Source organism: Ursus arctos, unplaced genomic scaffold (assembly GCF_023065955.2).
Source record: "Ursus arctos isolate Adak ecotype North America unplaced genomic scaffold, UrsArc2.0 scaffold_2, whole genome shotgun sequence".
Taxonomy (NCBI): domain Eukaryota; kingdom Metazoa; phylum Chordata; class Mammalia; order Carnivora; family Ursidae; genus Ursus; species Ursus arctos.
In genome coordinates, this window is record NW_026622874.1 from 5,505,622 (window position 1) to 5,520,473 (window position 14,852).

General features: G+C 47.6%; 3 long non-coding RNA genes across 6 annotated transcripts; 2 read left to right on the forward strand and 1 right to left on the reverse strand.

Moving 5' to 3' along the window:
- Window positions 1-489: 489 nt before the first annotated feature.
- On the reverse strand, window positions 490-12,114 carry LOC123001611 (uncharacterized). Of its 2 annotated transcripts, XR_008960401.1 has the most exons (4): window positions 11,527-12,114; window positions 11,228-11,428; window positions 5,792-5,907; window positions 490-4,029 (listed from the first exon to the last, which is right to left on the reverse strand). It is a non-coding gene; the product is annotated as an uncharacterized LOC123001611 (long non-coding RNA). The 2 variants fall into 2 exon arrangements; XR_006410686.3 differs by lacking the exon at window positions 11,527-12,114 and having other exon boundaries at window positions 11,228-11,450.
- Window positions 2,158-14,563, forward strand: LOC130544247 (uncharacterized). Of its 3 annotated transcripts, XR_008960403.1 has the most exons (4): window positions 9,630-10,441; window positions 11,351-11,598; window positions 13,510-13,635; window positions 14,264-14,563. It is a non-coding gene; the product is annotated as an uncharacterized LOC130544247 (long non-coding RNA). The 3 variants fall into 3 exon arrangements; XR_008960404.1 differs by lacking the exons at window positions 9,630-10,441; window positions 11,351-11,598 and adding an exon at window positions 2,158-2,649 and having other exon boundaries at window positions 13,514-13,635; XR_008960402.1 differs by lacking the exon at window positions 9,630-10,441 and having other exon boundaries at window positions 11,511-11,598; window positions 13,514-13,635.
- On the forward strand, window positions 3,930-8,473 carry LOC130544248 (uncharacterized). Its single transcript, XR_008960405.1, has 2 exons — window positions 3,930-5,344; window positions 5,850-8,473. It is a non-coding gene; the product is annotated as an uncharacterized LOC130544248 (long non-coding RNA).
- Window positions 14,564-14,852: the final 289 nt, after the last annotated feature.

A 14,852-nucleotide genomic window follows, 5' to 3' on the forward strand; every position in this document is an offset into this window, starting at 1 on the left:
CAGTTGGCTCAAAATAGCTCCAGGCATCTGTGCGGTAAATAAGCTCCGTGGCAGACTCGCCCTCTTTTCTCCCCAAAGAAGAGATTCCAAAGACCAGCATCGGGGTCAGAGGGTTGGGTTTCAGGGTTGGGACAGAGGACACGGAGGTAGCAATCTCTCAGGAACACCAAGTTCAGCCCCCAAATCCTCGTGTGGCCCTCCTGCCTTCTGCCTGCCCCTGTGCTCCCCTGGGAAGCCGACCTCCCTGGGAAAGTTGTACCTGAGGATGACGTCATGGCACAAGGCACCACGTGCCTGGATGAGGAGCTGCAGTGACCCCTTCTCACGTCCTGCCCCCCTTCCAGCCCCAGCTGGAAAATCCCCAAGTATCTGAAGCACATCACAAGTTGGGACTGAGAGTGGGTCAACTGAGGCCAGAGATAAGGTTTTATACCCAGCCTATTCACCGCCGGAACTGTTCCAACCTAGAGTCGATATCTACACTTCTTCTTTTCTTAAAAGATTTTATTTATTTATTCGTCAGAGAAGGAGAGAGAGACCACAAGCAGGGGGAGCAGTGGGCAGAGAGAGAGGGAGAAGCAGGCTCCCCGCTGAGCAGGGAGCCCGACGTGGGGCTTGATCCCAAGACCCTGAGATCATGACCTGAGCCGAAGGCAGATGCTTCACCAACTGAGTCCTAGGCGCTCCAGTATATACACTTCGTGACTGAAGGAAGAGAGCCAACTTTTACTGAGTACCCACATGTGCTGGACGCCGCGTGAGGTGCTGGCCTGTGGTCAGGTTCCCCGGGAGGCATTTGGCACGGTAGCCAACAAAGGTTAGTTAGCTGGTAGTACTAGCAACGGCCACAGAACTCCTCTGTGATCCTGGGAGTGCCTCATGTGACCAAACATTGTTATGGAGAAAGTTTAAGTCCTTAAAAGGGAAAGTTCCAGAATTTGTAAGCCCCAACACAGTAGCTCCTGGAACACTGGCTGGATCGATGAGAGGCCAGCGTCCGCGTATCCTGGCGTTGGTCCGAGGCACAGAGACTTGTCTTCTCTGTGTTTACTGTGTGCATGGTGCTAGGCAACGTACTCCGTGACCTCGCGGAGTTGAAGATCTTGTTGTGGAGATGAGGCCAGCAGACAGAACATTTGAGAGCAACGTATGGCCAAACTGTATTTCTGGCAAAAGTGCAGCTACGTGAATGCCCACTCTGCTCTAGGCCCTGGATTAAAAGCATCACCTTATTCACGTTTTCATTCATCCTATGAGGTAGATCTTAGGTCCCCATTTTAGAGGTGAAGAAACTGACTCAGAGAGCGTCGGTAACTTCCCCGGGACACACAGTCGGTAGGGGGCTGAGCCAAACTTGAACCCAAGCCTCCTGGCTCTTAGGTCCCACAGGACACCTCCTCCCTGACAAAAGCAACCCCATCCTCTGGAAGAGGGAGCCGGAGGTCAGAGAAGTCAAGTGACTTGTCCAAGGTCACCTAAGTGTAGCAGGCCGGGCTGGGATTTGCCTGCGGGTCCCCGTACCTCATGGTCTCAGGTGCTCCCTTCACCCCGACAGCATGTCCCAGACGCTTCCGTTATAGCAGAGGAGGGCAAACGTGAGTGACTCCGAAGGATCGGGCTTCTTGGCTGCTGCCCCCCACAGGGCCTCCTGAGGAGATGACCCTGAGGCCCAGAGAAGCTCATTCCCTGCAGCCGTCCTTGCTCTCAGTCCCATCCTGTGCCCTGGCTTGCCCTCACCCACAAGCCCCCTCGATTCCCACTGCCTATGAAACCTACTCATCCCTCGGGGGGCCTGGGAAAGTCAGTGACTGCCCCGGAGCACTGCCAGCCAACCAGGTGGGGACACGCTGGGTCCTTGGAGGAGGTGGGCGCCTTGGTCCCGCCTTGGTGCTCAGGAGCGCCCCCTCCTGGGTTCCAAGAGGAGCTTAAGCCGTTTGGGCTCAGGGGTGCCAGCCAGAGCCACTGGGGAGCGTGGGGGCAGCGGGTTGGGCCCCCACTAAGGGAGCAGTGCCCCCGCTTTGCAAACCTCTTCTAGGGCCCCAGCATCTCGTCTATTTTTCCCACCTATTTTATGGAGGAGCCCAGCCTCCCAGGAGGAAAACCACGCGGACAAGCTAACAAAAAAGAGTTTCCTACGCCCACCTGCCCACCGGGAATGTGGAGAATCCTGTGAAAATTCCAAATGGCAACTACACGCCAAGGAATTGTTAGAGAAACAGATGACATGCTCTGGACCCCTTTTCTTTAGCTGATGGCATGAGACCGAGACGGCCCCCCTGCAGCTGTCACCCCAGATGAGTATAGGTGGAGCCAGACCAGGGTGAGGACGTGGCCAAGCAGAAATAAGCCGCCTTCTTCCCAAGAGCCCTGAGGAGCACAGAAGTTACCGGGAAAAGGCCCTTTCTGACCCAGCCCCCAGGCCAGCCTCTCTATTATAAATTCTTTTTTTTTTTAAGGATTTTATTTATTTGTTTGAGAGAGAGAGCACAAGCAGGGGAAGCAGCAGAGGCGGAGGGAGAAGCAGGCTTCCCGCTGGGCAGGGAGCCCAGCGTGGGACTGGATCCCAGGACCCTGAGATCATGATCTGAGCCGAAGGCAGACGCTTCACCAACTGAGCCACCCGGGCGCCCCGATCTCCATTTCTTTAGGGTCAGTTAAAAGAGCTTCATCAGTTTTCTATGACGGTGTCATGTTTACCGGATTCTTGGTGATCCCCGGGTCCTTGCATGGCCATCTGTGTTTTTGGGCACGTAACCTCCTCTTCCAGGCTCCACAGGTGTGTCTCAGCAGGGAAAGACCTCCGCCCGCGGGTGTGTCTCAGCAGCGAAAGACCTCCGCCCGCGGTTCCGCCCGGCGCTCTGTGCGGGTCAGACGGTACCATTCACCGGCAGGTGGCGCTGGCTACTCGCAGCCTGTGCTCCGGTCTGCGCTCCCAGGCTGCTGCGGGGCTCGTGTTTGAGTGGGGCCACGGGCTGGGCTCCCCGACTGGCTGCGGCTGCTGGCTGGACTCTACATTCAGGTTGGGTGGGGCTAGAGACTATGCTTGGCAGTCAGGTGGGGTCCCTGTCTGCGCTCCCTGGTCAAGGGGGGCCAGAGGCTCTGCTCAACAGTTGGGCAGGGCTGCCGGCTTGGTTCGTGGCCCCAGTGGGCTGTACAATGTCCTTCCAGGCTGCCAAGCGTCTGTGGCCATGCTTCCCAGAGGGGCGAGACAGGAGGCTGTGCTCCGCAGTCGGGCGGGATGGTGAAATTGCAGAGATGTGGGATGCGCTCGGTATCGGGTTCAGCCCAGTGGACTGGGACCCAACTCAGGCAGGACTGCAACCGAGATCTGTGGCCGGAAGGGGCCACCAGCTTAGCTCCCCAGATGGGCAGAGCTGCTGGCTGGTATCTGGTTGGGGGACTGCTGCCTGCAGGAATACGGTCCTCCAAGATGTAAGCACCGGTTGCTATAAGCCCTGCCCCCTTGTCTGTCTTTCTCTGGTCCCCAGTGGTCGAGCCCTGTGGGTTCCCCCAGTGATCTCCATGAGGCAAGACCCAGTGGGCTTCCCCAGAAGCGTCCCACAACATTGAAGAGCTGGGTGTCCCCCTCAGGCCCTCTTTTTCCCACTGGAGAAAAGGTAGGCCCAGGCGGCCCTTGTGATGCTGTGCCATGTTGGCCAGAGGAAGGAACGGTGTGATCACAATGGATCACGTCCTCTTCGAACGTGGTCCTTCTTGCTCTGTGCTCCAACGGCTGCTTCAGTCTCTCCCCTATGTTCGGGGATTTTAATGATGTCGTGTCCATGTTTAGTTGCTAGTTGGTCTTTTTGTGAGGGGGACTGAAGTCGTGAACAACCCACGTCTGCATTTTAAGGCTGACGCTCTTTCTCATTTATTGTTATTCTTACTTACTTCATATAGACCGGCAGGTGTTTTCAGTCTAATTTGGACAATGTGGGTCTCAAGATAACTAGTAGATGTGTTTGATGGCGGCTTACTTAGATCTGGCCACTAACATCGGTTTCTCTGCCTTGATTCCAAGGCGTGTGGCTGGAAAGAGAAAGATTTGGAAAGAAACTGGTCTGGGAGATTTACGTCAGCCAAGGAAAATGGCGGTCACCCCCCCCACACACACACACACACTATTACTGTGTCCCTCTACTCCTGGCAAGGCATTCAGAACTCGTTCCTATCCGCTGAAGACCAAAGACACACTCAAGGGCTGGGTGATGGTGCAAATACTTTTCTATTCTTCCTTGGGGATCTTCTACCCTGTAGGTGCCCAGACCACCATGAGGGGGTATCCTGAGGCACCCTCTTCCTTTTCTGCTCTGTCTCCCTCTACCCATCCTGCTTCACCTCGCATGGCCCCTTGCAATCCAGCCATTCTGGAAGACCTTCCCTGCTAGCCCCCACCCTCGGCACTTCAGAGATGAGCCCCAAGTAGACAAACCTCTTTCATATTAACCTTGATTGCTAGATATTAATAAGTGTTCTTAGGACGTTTGCCGATGCTAGGAGACCTTCCCCCCTCACTGGGGTGAGGGCAAGGCAGGCCACCTGTGCTCCTCCTGCCACATGCACGTGCAATGACAGAAGCCCGTGTAACGGAAATGCCGACTGTGGCCCTCAGTGCCCCCACCGTGTTCCTCCATCCCGTCAGCGTTCCTTACAGGGCAGCGTGCTTAAAAATCTGGCAAAGGCTAGCGAGACTCACATTTGGTAAGTATTTCTGCTGGTCTAAAAATGTGCATTTTGGGGCTCCTGGGTGGCTCAGCTGGTGAAGCGTCTGCCTTCGGCTTAGGTCATGACCTCAGGGTGCTGGGATCGAGTCCCCTGTGGGGCTCCCTGTTCAGCAAGGAGTCTGCTTCTCCCTCTCCTACCTTCCCCCTCACACTGTCTCTCTCTCTCTCTCTCAAATAAATAAATAAAATCTTTTAAAAAATGAAGCTAATGTTTAAAAAAATAATAAAATAAAAATAAAAATGTTCATTTTCCGTGCACGAGGAGGGTCTCAGGAAGAGTGAAACGCAGATTTGGACTGTCTTCTGGGTGACGGCCATAGGATTAAAACAGGGCTTAGGCTCCGGGCACTGCGGTGCGAGAGCCACTATTTATAGCCAAAGCGGTGGAGAGGGTTATTATGAGAATGCCCAGGGCTGTTTTTAGGGGAACACACAAGCCAATCAAAACCCGCAGCCTTTGGGCAAGAAGAGCGGAGGAGCGCCACCTAGCGGCCCCGGCAAGTCCTGCTCCTGATCAGTCTGGGAGGGGAGACAGAGACTCACTTCTCACAGAGAGGGTCAGAAACCGGAGGCTTCGAGGAGAGCCAAAGGACAGTGCCTTCCACCCGCGCAAAACAGAGGTCAGACCATCCGTTGCACAAGGCTGTTTGATAATTACATGAGGTATTTTCTTCGTATATGAAATGTTCTGTGCTCATAGAGCAAAAGTGGCAACTAAGTCATCTTGGTCAATTTGGGAAGCCCAGCCATGGGCCAATGGATTTACCACGTGGTTTGATATGTTGTATCATCTCTGTGATTATGGAATATTATTTGAAATGTTCCAGTTTGTGATAATCGTGCATGGGGGTGGGTGGTTTCCTACTAGAATTTAGGGAAAATATACAAAGCGATGTTATTGGGTTCCAAGAAAATGTAATATGTAGAGAAAATTGAGAAGAATTATGTTAGAAGTGAAGTTCATGCCTGTGCGGGTGTTTGAATGCCTGTGTGTGGAGGAGAGAAAGAGAGAGCCCAAAGATACAAGGAATAACATAAAGCAAAGCCTAAAAATCAGTGAAACCTACCATCTTCTAGAATATTCACGAATGTTAGAAGGTCTGAATGTTATGTACCACGGAACAGAGGCAAGCCTGAGTCTGGATGAGACCAAACCTGGATTCCTCATGTGTCGCTGATATTCCTGGAAAGCAGAGATAGAAGCATCATCAGGGCACCAAACACAGTCCCCCCTGATGACTCCATCACGTCCTGTTTGGAGGTGGGCCCCTCGTGTGCACGCAGCACCAGCGGGAGTGTGTCCGACCGCTACACGTGGGTGTGCAATCAGCTGGAGCCAATACCCTGCTAAGGTAAGCATGTGTTATGCAGTGAAACACATTAACCTTCTTTACTCAACTTGAGGATATTTTCATTTTCATGACGACCATATCCAGATTGGAAGAAATACCCATTATAGTTGGGGTATAAAGATGTTTACACTTTTGACGTCAATATATATCCTGGATTATTTTGAAGCCATCCCAGACATCATACCATTTTACCTGTAAGAAATTCACTATATGTCTCTAGGGGCACCTGGGTGGCTCAGGCGGTTAAGCGTCTGCCTTCGGCTCAGGTCATGATCTTGGAGTCCCAGGATCGAGCCCCAGGTCTCAGGGTTGAGCCCCACTTCTGGTTCCCCGCTCAGTGGGGAGTCTGCTTCTGCCTCTCCCTCTGCCCCTCCCCCTGCTCTTTCTCTCTCTATGTCTCTCACTCACTCCCCAAATAAATAAATAAAATATTTTTTAAAAATTCACTATATATCTCTAAAAGAATTCAAAAAATTTAGCTACAATACCATTATCACACTTAAGAAAAATAACATTAACACTTTAATATCATCAAATATTCAGTGTTTGAATTTCCCCCACTCAGCTCATCAACTTGTTCAGATGTCACATTTGTCACACACTGTATTTTATTTTATTTTTTTAAGCAGGCTCTATACCCAACATGGGGCTCCAACCCACGGCCCTGAGATCAAGAGTCACATGCTCCACAGACTGAACCAGTCAGGACCCCTACCAAGTTTAAAATGTACCTATTTATGTCAACAAATGTTGATGGAATCACTGGATATTTGCATAAGAAAAAAAAAGTGAATCTTGACACCCTAAAAAAATTTTAAGGTGAATCATGGATGAAAATGTGTCAGGTAAAACAATAATGTTTTAGAAGAACATACAGATTTGGAGTTCACAAAGATTTCTTTCTCTTTCTTTCAAGAGGGGGAGAGGGGTGACAGGGCAGAGGGAGAGGAAGAGAGAATCTCAACCAGGCTCTGGGCCAAGGGCAGAGCCCCATGCAGGGCTCGATCTCACGACCCTGAGATCATGACCTGAGTCGAAATCAAGAGTAGGACGCTGAACTGACTGAGCCACGCAGGTGTCCCCAGGGCCCCCAAATTTCTTAAACAGCAAACAAAAAGCACTAACCTTAAAAGAAGGAAAGTGACAAATTGAGCATTCAAATTAAGCCATTCTGTTCAATGAAAGATACCACTGAGACAGTGAAAATGCAAACTCCTGTCAAGACCATACGGACGCCCACCGAACAAGCACTCCTGTCGTTCATCCAAGCAGAGGTCATCAGTGGATGCGACAACACTGAACCGGACACGCATGCGGGCTCCACGTCTCTCTCCACAGATCACTTACCCGGGACAGAGTGGACCAGGAGCCTCTAATATGTGGGAAATCGGTCAGATGCCACCTTCCTCAAGGGATCAAACTTAACATCACCAGGAAGACGAAACCCGTGGGGGGAGAGGGAATACTCAGATAGGTTCCTCACAGAAGAGGATGTGTAAATGACCGATAAACATGTGAAAAGCCGATCTACACATTACGTACGAAGTAAAGACAAATTAAACACACAGTAGAGTACCACTACATACCAAGAGCAAGGGCTTACAAAGGAAAAAGGCTGACAATGCCAAGTGCCGGCGAAGATAGGAATGACTAGAACTCTCTCTGAAGGGTTAACTGAAACAACCACATTTAAAAACTGCTTAGCGGTATCCACTATGGCCAAATACGTGCCAATCTTTTAATCCAGCAATTTCATTGCTAGATAAATATCCCACAGATGTAAGTATACATGAGCAGTACGAAATATGTATAAGAAAGGTCAGGTAACTTTATTCATAATAGTAAAACCAGAAATGACCTGAAGATCGAAGAGCAGAAGAATAAAAACGAAGGTTTTGATTGATGCGTACAATGTACTATTACACAACAATAAAAACGAGGAATTATACAGTCCTGGTGTATGTAGCAGCATGGACGGACGTTACGGATACTGTGTTCAGCGCAAGAAACTGGATACAAAAGAGTATATACTGAATGGCTCCATTTATGCGAAGCTCGAGGAGTCAGAACAGAGGCTACCCATGGAGAGGCTTATACTGAATGAAAAGAATCACGGGGAACCCTCTGGGGTGCTGGACACATCCAAGATCCTGATTTGAGTGGTAGTTACAGGCTGCGTGTATGTGTTAAAATTCAACATCTGCACATTTAAGGTGAATGTACTTTGACTTTCCTATGTTTATTTTATACCTCAGTAAAGAAGGAGAAAAAACAATACAGAAACTAACTTGAAGGGAATCCTACTGCTCAAAAATGGGACAGTTTGAACATCCAAACAATTCTGACTGCAATGTGTTGAAACATATTAAATAAAAATCCATGAATTTATAGCATGAATAATAGAATTCTAAAGGTATTCATCGGTCATTGTGTTATTATTCTGAAAATTGATGAAGGGAAGGAATCAAGCATTTCTTTCATTTTTTAAAAAAGATTTTAGGGGCGCCTGGGTGGCTCAGTCATTAAGTGTCTACCTTCAGCTCAGGGCATGATCCCGGAGTCCTGGGATCGAGCCCCATATCAGGCTCCTCTGCTATGAGCCTGCTTCTTCCTCTCCCACTCCCCCTGCTTGTGTTTCCTCTCTCACTGGCTGTCTCTCTCTCTGTCAAATAAATACATAAAATCTAAAAAATAAAATAAAATTAAAATTAAAATTAAAATTAAAAAGATTTTATTTATGGGGGGGTGGAGAGCACAGGGAGAGGGACAGCTGACTCCCACTGAGGGCTGAGCAGGACATGGCTCGATCTCAAGACTCTGAGATCATGACTTGAGCCAAAAGCAAGAGCAGATGCTTAACTGACTGAGCCACCCAGGGGCCCCTCTTTCATTTTTTTCTTACCAACAATATTCCATTGTTGATAAATCCCAGCATAGTAATTGCAGGAGGCACAACAGAATTCAACACTTGCTGCTTTGCAACGCTAGTGAAATAACAATTATCAATGATCAATTATCAATGAAAGGTGGACGAGACAGTTTGTCATGGAGAAATTGAGCTGACCCCACCTCAACCCAACAAATGAACTGAATATCACTACAGGTGGGTGAGTCTGATGCTCTGTGCCTCATGGTGGGATGTGACAGGGAGCACACACTGCCAACAGAAAGCATTCTAATGCAAGGAATTGTCCTGAATGTAATCAAGCATCTAAGTCTATCTATGCATGTACAGGAAACCTGGGGAATGGAGGAAAGTGTGAAATGACACAAAGAGGATGCAATCAACCAAATCCAGAATGTGCGTGATTCTGTAGGACAGGAGATGTGATTTCATCAACAGATAAATGGCAGGAAAATAAATGAGGGTAGAAAGAATCATTATAGATTAAGGGACTTACAAGGTTTATCAACAAATAATGTATATTGTTTGGATGCTGATTTAAACCGAACTGTATAAAAAGATAGTGTGAGGCCAATCCTGAAACTTGAGCATGAACTGGATATGATATTATTTTAAGGAATTATTGTTCATATTAATTGTGGTGAGACTTTGGGGCTTCAGATTTTTTTTTTTTTTTAAATAAGCTCCATTCCCAGTGTGGAGCCCAATGTGGGGCTTGAACTCACGACCCTGAGATCAAGATCTGAGCTGAGATCAAGAGTCAGACACTTAACAGACTGAACCACTCAGGCACACCAGGGCTTAAGATTTTTTAAAAAAAGGGGTGCCTGGGTGATTCAGTCGGTTGGGTGTCTGACTCAATTTTGGCTCGGGTCATGATCTCGGGGTCGTGGGATTGATCTCTGCATGGGGCTCTGTGCTCAGCGGGGAGTCTGCTCGAGATTCTCTCCCTCTTCTTCTCCCTCTGCCCCTCCCCCTGCTCATGTGCTCTCTCTCTCTCTCAAACAAATAAATAACAAATAAATAAATATTTTTTAAAAGATTTAAAAAATTTCCTATTGATGTAAGTGCCAGTGTGAAAGGCTCCCACAGGCTAAATATGGAACAATTTGAATATCAACATAAATAATGATAGTAAAAGCTTATAAGCCATTGAATCAAATAAAAATCCATGAGTCCAGACTGATACTGATAAAGTACACACTATGTGTATGTGTGTATTCATGGCGACGCAACATCAGGTCAGCTATTTATTTTCAATTGGTTTTGTAATGTTCTTCTACCTTTTCTAGAAGTCTGTTGTTTCCTGATTCCGTCCATGTGAAAGGCTTAGAAGCAGTGATATCCCAGGATCGATGAGAACATTCAGATCCTGAAGTCTAGATATCACCTCTCACTAAAAGGAACAGGGGTCCTAGGAGAAATGGCTGACTCCAGGGCTGGCGTAGAGACAACATGAGGTGAGCCGGGAACATTTTCTTGTGCCAGGAGGAAAGGAAATGCTCAGAGACGAATGGAGACACATTAGAAGGACTTGGGAAGAACAAGCAGAATTAATCTCTGTGTAGGAAAGCAGAATAGAGGCTGCCCATTGAGGAAAGGATTCGCTGACAAAGGGCAATAGGAAAGTTTCTGGGATGGTAGGAATGTTCTGTATCTTACGTAGGTGTTGGTTATGTAAGATTTTTTGCTTTTTAAAATTTCAAATTGTACACTTAGGATTTTTCACTGTATTTAAAATTTTGCCTCATTAAAATAAGAAGGCATAGAAGTAATTTCAAGAGGCTTGCACTGGTCATATTAGGGCAATTTAGTGTTAAAAACAAGATTTTAATGGATTCTCACACATTTGGTGAAAACGTAATCCACACGTTTTTAGTAATACTAAAACAAAGTTCAATGGGGGAATGTATGGCTCTTCTTTTTTTTTTTTAAAGATTTTTAATTTATTTGAGAGAGAGAGAGAAAGAGAGAGAGACCATGTGCGTGGGGAGTGTCAGGGGGAAGACAGAAGCAGACTCCGCCAAGTGTGGAGCCCAACGCGGGGCTTGATCTAACGACCCTGAGATCACGACCCTGAGATCATGACCTGAGATGAGATCCAGAGTCTGACCTTTAAACGACTGCGCCACCCAGCTGCCCCTGCATCTCTTCTTTATGAGAGAATTCCAACTAATCGATGTAAAAGGACGGATAGAGTTAGACAATCATTAAAAATCGTGATTTTGCAAAAACCCATACAATACCTGATTCAGGCTGGAATCATCCACAGATGCCATGACTGTTGAGTGAAAGGAAGAAAGTCGTGGGGGCACAGGATGGTTGCACAGTCTCCATGTTTTACGTGAAAGATTATCTCTTCGTTACAGAGGGGAGAAATTTCATTCACCACGTATAACAGCATCACCAGCAATGGGCCGAGCTGGCACGGTGCTCCTTTGGGGTTGCTGCAACAACACCAAAGAAGCATGTGACAACATTGGACTAGTTTTCTGTGGCTGCGTGACAAAGTACCACACATTTAGCGGCTTAAGGCAATACCCACCTGCTAGCTCAGCATCCGAAGGCCCGGCTTGCCTGGGTGCTCTGTTCAGGACATCATGAGACCGAAATCAAGGTACGAACCAGGCTGAGTTTTTGTCTGGTGCCTCTGGGGAAAATCTGCTTCTAAACTCATTCTTGCTCTTGGCAGAATTCAGTTCCTTATGGTTGTAAGACTGAGGTCTCTCTGCTTCCTCGCTGGCCGTCAGCCAGGAGCTAGCTCCTTTCAGCTCCTCTGTCTTCAAGCCAGCAATCTCCCATGGAATCTTTCTAGTAATTCAAATCTTTGGGTCCCCCCATTTCTGATTTAAAGGTCTCATGGGATGAGGTTGGGCCCACTTGGATGATCTCTCTATCTTAAAGTCCGGTGATTTGGCACCTTAATTACATCGGCATAGCTCATTATAGTCACGGATTCTGCTCACGCTCAAAGGGAGGGAGTTATACAAGGGCAAGGGTTGCTGGGACATCCTACCAGCATCACCAGTGTAGTATAACTCACCAAAAACGTTCAACCTGAATCCAGTCCTGAGTGTATCGTCGGACACATCCAGATTGTGTGACATTCTACTTGACCACTGTCTTGAACTCTTCAAAGATGTCAATGTCATGAAAGGTTTAAAAAAAAAAGTGAAGTATCTCTTTCAGATTCAAGGAGATTAAAGAGATTTAACAGCCAAACACAATGCATGGGCTTCAATTTGGTCCCAGATTTTTAAAAACTCTATGAGACATTTTGAAGACATATTTAAATTACATATTTAAATCTCTCTCTCTCTCTCAAATAAATAAATAAATTAAATCTTTTAAAAAATGCTGAACGGAGAGGAACTTAATGTAAAAAATATCTTTTTTTTTTTAAGATTTTATTTATTCATTAGGGAGAGAGAGAGACAGCATGAGCAGGGGGAGGGGCAGAGGCAGAGGGAGAAGCAGACTCCCCACTGAGCAGGGAGCCCAATGGAGGACTCAATCCCAAGACCCTGGGACCATGACCTGAGCTGAAGGCAGATGCTTAACTGCCTGAGCCATCCAGGAGCCTCAGGAATATTCCTTTTTCTCCACATTGTCACCAACACTTGTTGTGTCTTGTGTTTTTGACTTTAGCTATTCTGACAGGTGTGAGGTGATATCTCTCTGTGGTTTTGATTTGCATTTTCCTGATGATGAGTGATGAGCAACTTTTCATGTGTCTGCTGGCCACCTGATGTCTTCCTTGAAGAAATGTCTGTTCAGGTCTTCTGCCCATTTTAATCAGATTATTGCATATATATTTTTTGGTCTTGAGCTGTAGAAGTTCTTTCTATACTTTGGATACTAACCTCTTATTGAATCTCACATTTAGGTTTTTCATCCATGTTGAGCTTATTTTTGTGTGTGGTGTAAGAAAGTGGTCCAGACTCACTCTTTTGCACGTGGCTGTCTAGTTTCCCTAACACCATTTACTGAAGAGATGGTCTTTTCCTCATTGTATATTTTTGCCTCCTTTGTCATAGATTGACAATATAATCGTGGGTTTATTTCTAGGCTCTCTATTCTGTGCCCTTGATCTATATTTCTATTTGTGTGCCAGCACCATACTGTTTGGGTTAGTACAGCTTTATAGTATAGCGTGAAATCTGGGATTGTGATACCTCCAGCTGTGTTCTTCTTTCTCAGGATTGCCTCACCCTTCTGGAGTCTTTTGTGGTTCCATACAAATTTTAGTATTATTTGTCCTACTTTGATGAAAAATGCTGTTGGTATTTTGATAGGGATTGCATTGAATAAGATCCTGGTCTTCATGAGCTTGATGAATGTGTAATGGGCTGATAATGTATGTTCGCATTGGAGAAACCTGGTAAATAACTTTCTCTTCCCAGCCCAAATTGAGATCTAATTGAGGGACCAGGCATGGAGTCAGACAGGTGGAGGTCGCAATGATCAACTCTCTGATGAGGGCTGGGACATACATGGTGGGCTTGCTAATCCTTCACCCCTGCGTTAGACAGGCGTTGCCATCCGGGCACTGACACACTTAGACAAGGCGGAGAGCAGAGCAGAACCAAGTCTTCACATGGACGTCTGAAAAGAGAGGGGGAGGACCCGTTCTTTCTCCTGACCCACCAGTTGGGTAAGCATTCTCCTCTGCTGAGAGGGAGGTGGGGAAGGAGGCCGGGAGTGGTGCTCTGAGGAGCCTTCTCCACAACAGAAGCTTTAGAGCATGGGAAAGAGGTGGTTCCCTGACAACAGGGAGCAAGGTGGGTACAGGGTCTTGTGGGGCACCTGGGAGTTCCAACCCGGTGGTTCCAGGGAGCCTGAGTTAAGTTTTGGGGTGAGTTTTATTCAGGCAAGAAGAAACAGAAGGGACTTTTTTTCTCAGAGGGAAGAATATGGACGTTATTATGAAGGCATCAAATAACTTTGTGAGCTTGGGAACTGGAAGCATTTTGATATTATGAAATCATAAAGTGCGAGGGAGGAAGGGGTGGCATCGTACTTGGGGGTCAGGTGATGGGGGGTGGTGTACATTCACTGAGGATCAAATAACAGTCTAGACCCCCTGTCAGTTGAGGAGGGGCAATCAGAGGGAGAAGGCAGGGCTTGTGCTGATATCTTTAATACACCCTGGCTTGCTCCTGGTCCCCAGCCGACGCTTGATAAATGGTGTCCTGAAATCATTTAGCACCTTCACGTGAGGGGTTCTGGTGAGAGCTAAAGATCCCCACCAGCGAGACAGTCTGTGATCTCGTTCTCTCTAGTTTTTCTCTCGAAGCAGTCTCCTCCACCGGTGGTCCCCGAAGTGTGGTCTCCGAGCACCCGCAGCATCACCTGTGACCTCCACACCTAACGAGTCAGAAACTGTGGGTTGGGCCAGCTGTCTGTGCCTCAGCAAAACCTTCAGGTGGTTCTGATGTGCCATACAGTTTGAGAGCCTCTGGTTTCTAAATATGTCCCCCCAAGGAGCACCACACACGCCCACCCTGAGAAGCTCTTTATCTGTTCTCTGTGCCTTTTCTGTTGATAGTCATTAGGCTTTGGGGCACCAGGCAGCAGACTATTCTGAGATTTTTTTTTAAAGATTTTATTATTTGTTTATCTGGGGGGAGGCGTAGGCAGGGCGGGAGGGGCAGAGGGAGAGGGAGAAGCGGACTCTGTGCTGAGCGTGGAGCCCAATGTGGAGTTGGATTCAACAGCCCTGAGATCATGACTTGAGCCGAAAGCCAGAGCCAGACGCTTTCCCGACTGAGCCACCCAGCCGCCCCTCTGTCTTTCTTTTTGAAGAGCTGGAGCCCCAGGCTCCTTATTTTATTTGCATGCACATTTCCTTCTCCAAGTACATGATAATCA